Raw genomic sequence first — 9,759 nt, 5'->3', positions numbered from 1 at the left:
ACAGAAAAAATAAACTAAAAACTTTCTATTAAATCATATAATGTATCAAATTCTTTCGGTAATTATTTCTTGAAACCTTTCAACGCAAATGCTTTTTTTAGTAAGAATAAAAGAGAAGTAATAAGTAATTGTAATAAATATAATACTTAACTCTAGAGCTCGGTAAATACGGTCAATAATAATCCTGAAAGAAAGCGCTCTGCCCCATAAAATTGGTGACGTGTTAAAAAAAGTCAATAATATTGAACGTCGCGTATTGCGAAAAGTAACACAAGTTTAATGAGAAGTAAAAGACAATTTTTTAAGCCTGCAATAAATAAAGCTGCCTTGAAAAAATTTATTTCACTCAGTTTTGATTATTTGCTCTTTAGTGAAAAAATTTAAGGAACCTTGAGAGTGTTAAGCAATAATACTTGGGTGAAAGACTATCATTCCATGCTTTAAGCATTATCGCAAAGATGCGCTATGTTGGTGCCTAAAAATCAAGATGCTAACGTTTTGTCACATTTTATCGCAATCGTAATGTAAGCTGCTAAAAAAAAAGAATAATCGCTGAAATTATCATCAATTTTTTTAATCGATTAATTGCTATTTTTGTCGGACGATATCTTGAAAATGAATCAACTGATTAAAATGAACGACACGACGTTCGAAAATTTTCACAGAGATTTTGAGCTGATTATATTTTAAAGTCAATTGGTCAAGCTCTTTCAAAGAAGTTCAAAAAATAGAAACCAAAAAAAAATTTTTTCTAAGTTTTTACGAATTAAATTCAAAAATATGTAAATTGAATTGTAAATAAAATTAATTTCTTGTAATTAGCTTATTACAAAAATTATCTTCTAAATTCATTTTTGTTATGTAAGAACGGTTGATATTTTTTTTCTATCGACGCATAATATAAAAAAATGGTGTGTGTACTTGTGTTCACGCTTCAGAAGTTATACTTCTTTGGAATAAGAAAAAATAATTTAAAGAATAAAAAATAAATTCTTTAGTTAAGAAATTATTATTGACCCAATAAGAAAATTTTCGTATTTCAAGACTTTATTGTCTCGACTCAACAAAATCCTTTTCTTCAAAATGGTATTCTTGGTTCAAAATTTTGTCTTTTGAGTCGTTATTTTCTTTTAACAATGCATAAAAGTATTATTTATTTTGTTCTTAAAAATTAAAATTTTGGGTTCAACATTAAAAATATTTTCAACAAAAATTTTCAGCTTATTTTTCAGAAATAAAACTTCACATTTTTTGCATAAATTTAAATATTTTATTTAATTGAACTTTTGAACTTGGGTCTTCATAATTTTTACAATATTCACGATAGTTTTACACATGATTGGACTTTTCAATAAATTTTTAATAAGATTGAAACGGTATATTTCTCTTTTGGAAAAAAAAAGTCCACTCGTCCTCTTTGGTCACCCCTAAATTTATTTAGGGCGCCACTGGATTTTTAGACACAGTATCCAGAAACTGGACCAGAGCATGGAGTAAGTTCTACAAGGTCGTGAGAGATTGCTGGGAAGAAAACAGAAATCATCAAAGAAATTCATTTTTCAATTTATTTAACCCACTCATTACAATGATATTCCCCTTACAATTAATTAACACTTAATCCTAGGTCCTATTCCCGTTTATAAGACGGTTTCCTATCATAGTGGCTAATCCCGACGATACCCTCTTATGGAGCGACCATACCGCGGTTTCTAATTATTTTCCTCCATTTTTCAATTTTCCATAATTTTCCATAATTTCCACTTTCCATAATTTGCTATAGTTTCATAGTTTCATAATTTTCCACACGCACCCACAATATAATTATTATCATTCAAACACACTAATTAAAATTTCCATACTTTATTAATTATTTTCTAAGACTATTATTTACTTTTATTTTCCAAATTAAATCTGATTATTAAATTTTCTAAATCCAAATTAAATTTCAATTATTAAATTTTCTCTTGAATAAATTTTCCATTTATTCCCAATCCAAATTCCTATAGCGGTTAATTTCCTTTTTAAAATTCTTAACTAATTTACTGCCGTGGTCTTAATAATACAACAATAAATATTTAATACTAAGAGGTCTTCGTATCTCGTATTAATAGATTAAAATTTGATGACAGAGGTCTTAATAATCTGCCGACAAAATATTCGCTACGTCCTAGTATTCTTACAAATTTATTTTACATTTGTCGATTTTATTACGCCATATTTTATTATAAAATTTTACTTAATTACTTTAATTAATTTCCTTAAAATTAATTTAGTTTCATTTTTCCGACTTTTGTAATTTTATTTCATTTACTTGAATTGTTTTAATCTTGTCCAAATTATTTGTCAGAGTTAATTAATTAATTTATTTAGTTTTAATCTCTGAATTAAGAAATTGACAATTGGTTTTATTTCACTCAATTTTAACTAAATTATTTTACTTGTCTCTGAATAACTGAGTTTATTTTATTCTTGCTAAATTACTTTCTTTACTTTCTTTATGTTGTTTGAAACTTGAAATTTATTTTATTTTAATTTTGGGGATTATATTTCACCTTACAACGCCTTGAGATTTTTAGTCTCGACCTTGTACGTCCTTTACTCGGCGTTTTAGCTCGAAACAAGATGGCGGACCCTCTCCCAACTTTTGTTGAATTTTTCTTCAAGTGAAATTTACAACTGATTTATTTTCCACTTTTATCTAAATGATTTTAACAATTATTCTAACGATTTTTTACGATTCTAATTTTACTTCTATTTTATTTCACACAATCAAAATTCGTTCCAAATTATTTATATTGATTTTAATTAATTTTAACTTCTGATGATTTTACTAAAATATTTTACTGAAATTATTTTAATGATTTTAATTGACACAAAATTAACTGATTTTACTCAAACTCAATTACCAGAGTTCAAATTTTCACGTGACACCAAAATCATGAATTAACAAACTGAAATAATTCCTAGTAAGATTAATCCCGACTCTGCCTACGTGTTTAATTAATAACCCGAAATAATTCCTGGTATTATTAATTAAATATTTAGTTATTTCATTTTTGACTTGTTCTTAAATTTATTGTTAACTTTATTCGGACTTTTATTCTGACTAGTTACCAAATTTTGTTCTTAAACATTTCGTTAATTATTTTTGATGTTCAGTTAAATTTACTAGTACTTAAATTTTGACTAAACCAATTGCTTAAATTTTGGCAAGATTAATGGATTAAATTTTTATTTAAAAACTAATGATTGTGATCGAACACGAAATGGCGATAACCTCCAGCCGACATAAGGCCTGGCTAATGCCACTTCACCGAGAATCTATTTAGACATATTTATTGTACCTGGAGTCTTCTTGGGTTTTTCTTTCCTCAAAATCCCTCGACGCTCTTCCAGATTTCTCGTTTTTCCTTGATGTTTTCCTCGATGAGGTCTTATTGTCAGCACGGTCCTGAATCGCCACTTCGTAACTTAATTCACAGGGAATATTTTATTCTGGAACATGAAATTGTTATTAGAATATTTCTTAGATTAATTAAACTTAAGCGAGCTGGCATTGGGCCTAGCACGCATTAAATTTAACTAAATTTTATCGCCTCGTTCCACAGAAAACAATAGAATAAAAATAATTACCTGAGTAAGATGTTTGTGATGTCGATTCTTCGATCGTTCGAACACAATAAAACTTACCAAAATTTGTTGGTTTGTTTCTTCTTGGCTCTCTCTTCCCCACTCTCTCTCTCTCTCTCTCTCTCAGCGCCGGCGCTACCCTCTCGGGGACTTACTAGCTTAAGACTATTGGCGCGAGTACTTCGGAGCACAGCGCCCTGGAGAATTGGTCGATAATTATGACTCGGATCGAAGACCTTCTCCGGATAAGGAAGGTCCCGTGTACTCCGTTACAAGATATAATAAAGAATATAGCATACACGTTCAAGAATGAAGCATGAACCAAAATTTAATCTAACTCCTCAATCGTTTTTGCTCCTGTATACTCTCCAGTTCTCCCTGTCTCATCAAATTGAGATCAATATCAGAATTTAAATACTGGGAGAGATCAAAAGTGAAGGTTTTAATGCCAATAAATCCTCCAGATTCGCCATTGCCATGGTGGTAGAGCCCTAGTCCATCTAGAGCAAGCCTAGGCATGGGCCCAGAAAGTTCCCTGTCAAAGTACGGAATGGTAGACTACCCGACGTCCTCCCGATCACTGGAGTGAGTTATCATTATCTTAGAATGATCTGGGCTATTAGGAAAGTTGGGGTCAGTAGGTAAAAAAAAAAAAAAAAGGGGGGGGGGTGATACTCAATCGGTAAAACCGATTTGCCGGGTCGCGCAAGCGCTAAGCTGAGATCTACCTTACCAGTGATGGGTTCGGGTCCGTGGTAAGTATCCTCTGTAGATATGGGCGACCTGTTTTTACCGACAGTAGGTGTTGCCGGTGGTAGATATGTATGACATTTTGAGGTTATGGATGAGGTTTTTATCGGTTGTTTTCATAGGTGGTGCTGGTGCTGAATTCTGTAATTTAAATCTATCCGCCATTTTCCCGCCATTTTTAAAATTTATCCGCTATTTTCCTACCATTTTGAATCTGCCATCTGGTGGCTACTATCCGCCATTTTGGTGGCTGCTATCTGAAATCTGCCATTTTGAATCTGACTTTAGCCATTTTATGTTATGAATTCGCCATTTTGATCTGATTTCCACCATTTTTATATCGAGCCGTCATTTTAAGTATAATATCCGCCATTTTGAGTCTGATTTCCGCCATTTCAAATTTTGATTCTGATTTCCTACATTTTTGTTAAAAAATGCACCTGTGATCTCAGCATCAATAATAGTTGCTTAGATCACAGGTGCATTTCATTGTTTATATTCTGAAAAGATTAATATATTCAAACTGTAAGTATGAGGAGTACATGCGAGAAGATACGCCATCTGTCGAGGTTTTTGGTCTACTTCTAAACAGGTCTGAACCTGTTCAAGGTCACGGTAACTGCGTAGTTCTCTTTGCTTTATTCCTAACTGCGTAGTAGATGACTCATTCTGTTCTAGAATTTTCTAACAGCGTAGTAGATGACGTCATCATACAGGTCTGAGCCTGTTCAAGGTTGCGTAACTGCGCAGTTTTCTTTGTTCTATTTCTAACTGCGTAGCAGATGACGTCATCAAACCGTTTTTGAGGTAAAGGAGTGGGGGGTAACCGCGTAGTACCCTCTGGCTATAAAAGCAGCGCGTTCAAGCCGTACTTCACAAAAACGAAGTACATCTCTCGTGATTAAACAGTATTCAGTGTTATAAAATATAGTGAAGTTCAGTGTTGTGAAGTACGCGAGTATAGTCCAGTGTACAAATACTATTGTGTAGTGTACATCATCTATAAACAGTGACATAACCTTTAAAAGTGTACATAACCTATAAACAGTGTATATAACCTATAAACAGTGTATATAACCTATAAACAGTGTACATAACCTATAATATTGTGTAAGACAGTAGTGATTCTCGTTCCAAAATGGCACAACATAACCTCATCGAGGCTCTCAAGAACTTGGTGGACACTATTGCAGTCTCATATGCTGATCTGTTGGGAGAGCAGCTCACTGATGAACATCGTCAAAGGTGTTTACGAGTGTGTGAGGAGACCATTGAATACTTCAACACAATATTACTGGATCCTGGAACAACAATTCAAGTGAGACGAAGTATTCAAGCGCACATCAACCAACTCAACTGGTTTACCGATCAGTTCTCCAGACTCGGTAACCAAGTTGTTGGTGGAGATCTTAACCAAGGAGTCAAATGGAAGGACTTGGAGAATGCTTTTGCTGGTAACATCCAGCCTGGATGTGTTGTCAACCAACATCACAAAGATCCAGCATCATTTCTCCAGGCCTCACAGGACATCATCATCAACAAGGTACAGAGTGTCTTGAGAGATCTGGCAGGGCTGAAAGTGAATGTTGAACTCTTTTGTACATTCCGGAAACAAGAAGATGTAGAAGAGCGAAAGTCTTTCATCACTAAAAGTCGTGAGATTCTCCCTGCTACATCTCTCCAGGATTGGTACAGTGAACATGTATACGACAAATTACTTCAAAGAATTGAAGAATTTGAACATGAGGGTTCCGGATGGAGTCTGCTTGGACCGAACAGCTTGATGGTAACCATGTCACGATTCACACCAACCCAAGTTGGAAACTCCACCTTCGTCAAATTGCCAAAGGATATTGTCAAGAAGAAGAATGCGGTTACGAACATCCAGAACAATGATGAGTTCTGCTTCCTGTGGTTTGTCAACGCTGCCTTGCATCCACCAGTATTGGTTCCGGGTGATCCTACAAGTTATCGACACTTCAGCGTCAGATTAAATTATGAAGGTATTCAATTTCCAATCAAACTTAATGATATACCAAAATTTGAAAAAATGAATGACCTTAGCATTAATGTATATGGTATAGAGTCAGAATTCACGGGTAAAAAGTCTGAAAAAAGTACTATTATCCCATTATATTTAAGTAACTTCGAGTCAGAAATACCAACAATACATTTATTAATGATTAAAAAAAGTGTAAATTATACTGATAATTTAGATAATATTGAGTCTGTCTATCACTTTACATGGATACATAATCTTTCTGGATTAATTACAAGTCAAATATCTCTAGGTAGACATAGATTATACTTTTGTGATCGTTGTTTGAATCATTTCAAATTAGAAAAATTTTATTTAGAGCACCGAGTAGATTGTTTTAAATCTAACAAAGTCCGCATGGAATTTCCCAGTGAAAAAAATAAAATTTTGAAATTCAAAGATTTTAAGTCTAAAGATACTGTGCCGTTTGTGGTTTACGCGGATCTAGAATGCACACTCGAACCCCCAGGAGATGATGAGAAGACAATTAATAACCATGTTCCACACAGTATTGCTTACTATGTACATTGCAGCTATGATAACACACTCTCCAAATTTGAATTAAACCGTTCTCCTGATTGCATAAACTGGTTTGTTAAACAATTAGAGTCATTAGCTCTGGACTTTGAAAAAATTCTAAAGAATCCCATTAAAATGAAACCTTTAACGAAAGAGCAACAAGATAGACACAATCAGGCAACTGAGTGTCACATCTGTGAAAAACCAATCACTTCTACAACAGATAAAGTCTATGATCATTGTCACTTCACGGGTAACTATAGAAACGCAGCTCATAAATCATGAAACGTTAATTATCAAAAATCCACTATTATTCCAGTTGTCTTTCATAATTTATCTGGCTATGACTCGCACTTTATAATTAAATCCTTAGCTACAGTATTTGAGGGTGAAATAATATTATTACCAATCAATAAAGAGCGTTACATTTCTTTCACAAAATCAGTTAAAAATACTTCAGTCTTTCTAAGATTTATTGATTCTTTTAGATTTATGGCCTCCAGTTTAGATAAATTAGCTTCATACCTTGATGACAAAGACAAACAGATTACGCGACTGCACTACACTGACCCCGACAAATTTAAATTAGCAATACGTAAGGGTGTATTCCCGTATGAGTGCATTGACAGTATTGACAGACTAGACGAAACACAGTTACCTAACCAGGATTCATTTTATTCAAAATTAACAAACTCAACTATTTCTGATGATGATTATGCTTTTGCTTAAGTAGTTTGGAATGAATTCGGTATCAATACGTTAGGTGAGTACTCAGACTTGTACTTGAAGACTGATGTACTTCTCCTGGCTGATGTTTTTGAGTATTTTAGACGCAGTTGCTTTAAGACATACAATTTAGATGCCCTACATTTTTATACAGCACCAGGTCTTCAATGTTAAACTCTGCAATGTTAAAGCATACTGAAGTAGAACTTGAACTGTTAACTGATCCTGAGATGCTTCTTTTCATTGAAAAGGGTGTTCGTGGTGGGGTATCGATGTGTGCTAATAGACATGCTGAAGCTAACAACCGGTATATGGGCAAAGATTTTGATTCAAACAACCCCGAAACATACTTGATGTACTACGATGTAAATAATTTGTATGGAGCAGCAATGAGTATGTCTTTACTCAAGGGTAAATTTAAATGGGTTGAAAATGTAGACAATGTAGATCAGTTTTTCAATGATGATGAGAGTGTAGGCTACATCCTTGATGTGGACCTACACTATCCTGAGAATTTACATGATCTACACAAAGATCTACCTTTATGCCCAGAACATTTTGTACCACCTGGCAGCAAACAACAAAAATTAACAACTCTGTATGATAAGTCTAATTATGTAATACATTATAAGAATTTAAAACAATGTTTAGGTTTAGGCTTAGAACTTAAGAAAATACATCGAGTCTTGAAATTTGAGCAGTCAGACTGGCTCAAGTCATACATTAATAAAAATACTGATTGCCGAAAATTAGCGAAAAATGAGTTTGAAAAAAATTTTTATAAATTAATGAATAACGCAGTTTTCGGAAAGACGATGGAAAATGTAAGAAAATATAAAGATGTATATTTGAGAACGAAGTGGCAAGGTCGATACAATGTATCCGATTTAGTATGTAGACCTAACTTCCACAGCCTTACAATTTTCGATGAAGACATGGTTATAGTAGAACTTAAAAAAGCTAGAGTCTGCTTCAACAAACCAATATATGTAGGCTTTAGTATATTAGATTTATCGAAGACTTTTATTTATGACTTCCACTATAATTATGTGCTTGACAATTATGCAAAAACATCTAAATTATTGTACGCTGACACAGACAGCCTAATTTACCAATTCAATGTACCCAACATCTATGAAGACATCAAACGTGATATCTCAAGGTTTGATACTTCCGATTACCCACCTAACAACGTCTTCAACATGCCCCTTGTTAACAAAAAGGTTCTGGGACTCATGAAGGATGAGAACAATGAAAAAATCATGTCCGAGTTCGTGGAACTCAGAGCCAAATTGTATGCCTTTGAAATCCATGATCCTAAGAAGGAAAAGGATAGAATCAAGAAAAGGGCAAAGGGTATCGGAGGATCAGCCTTGAAGACCATCATGTTTAATGACTTCAAAAGATGTCTTTTTGAAAATGTGCTGTTGAAGAAAGAGCAGTATATGATAAAAAGCAAAAAACATCAAGTGCACACAGTAAAACAGGAGAAACTTGCTCTCAGTTGGGCTGATGACAAACGTCAACTCATTGAGGCAAGCACTGATACTGTGCCTTGGGGTTATAAAGACTCCTTAGATTTTAAGAAAAGAAAACTTGTAGATGATGAAAATAATAATAAGAGACAAAAAGTTTTGTAATAGTAAAAATAATGTAAATATATTTTTAAGGATTTATGTATTAAGGTTTTGTAAATAAAAACAATGTAAATATAATTTGTGTTTTATATATCTGATTTATTGATCCAACTATTATGTTTAGTTTCAAAGCCTAACCATTTAACATAGTATTTATTTCCACGTTTTCTAATTACTTTTTCAACAAGATATACATCTGGATATTTGACTTTGCTGAGTTCTTCGTTGTAAAATCCGCCTTCAATTGGTTGATCCTGATAGTCCACGAGCTTGTACGTCGTTGGATTCGTATTCTGCACCGATTTAATTGTGAAGATTTCTGTTGTCCAGTTTGGCGTGTATCCTTTGTCAAAAACACGCTTGTACTTGCTGATTCGGACTTTGTCTCCAACTTTGAACTTCTGCTTCTGCTTCGATTTGGTTTTCAGTGGTTGATATATATTTTCCAATAGTTGTTTC

The 9,759-nt window shown here is 33.4% G+C and overlaps 1 long non-coding RNA gene across 1 annotated transcript; it reads right to left on the bottom strand.

Moving 5' to 3' along the window:
* Nucleotides 1-1,551: 1,551 nt before the first annotated feature.
* LOC141538009 (uncharacterized) lies at nucleotides 1,552-3,664 on the bottom strand. The gene is made up of 2 exons (XR_012480989.1): nucleotides 3,634-3,664; nucleotides 1,552-3,495 (listed from the first exon to the last, which is right to left on the bottom strand). It is a non-coding gene; the product is annotated as an uncharacterized LOC141538009 (long non-coding RNA).
* Between the last annotated feature and the right edge of the window lie 6,095 nt (nucleotides 3,665-9,759).

Source organism: Cotesia typhae, unplaced genomic scaffold (assembly GCF_013202065.1).
Source record: "Cotesia typhae breed Kobodo isofemale line unplaced genomic scaffold, CoteBio_Ctyphae contig_20, whole genome shotgun sequence".
Lineage (NCBI taxonomy): Eukaryota > Metazoa > Arthropoda > Insecta > Hymenoptera > Braconidae > Cotesia > Cotesia typhae.
The sequence above is the reverse complement of the archived record's forward strand: the minus strand, read 5'-3'. Positions and strand labels throughout refer to the sequence as shown.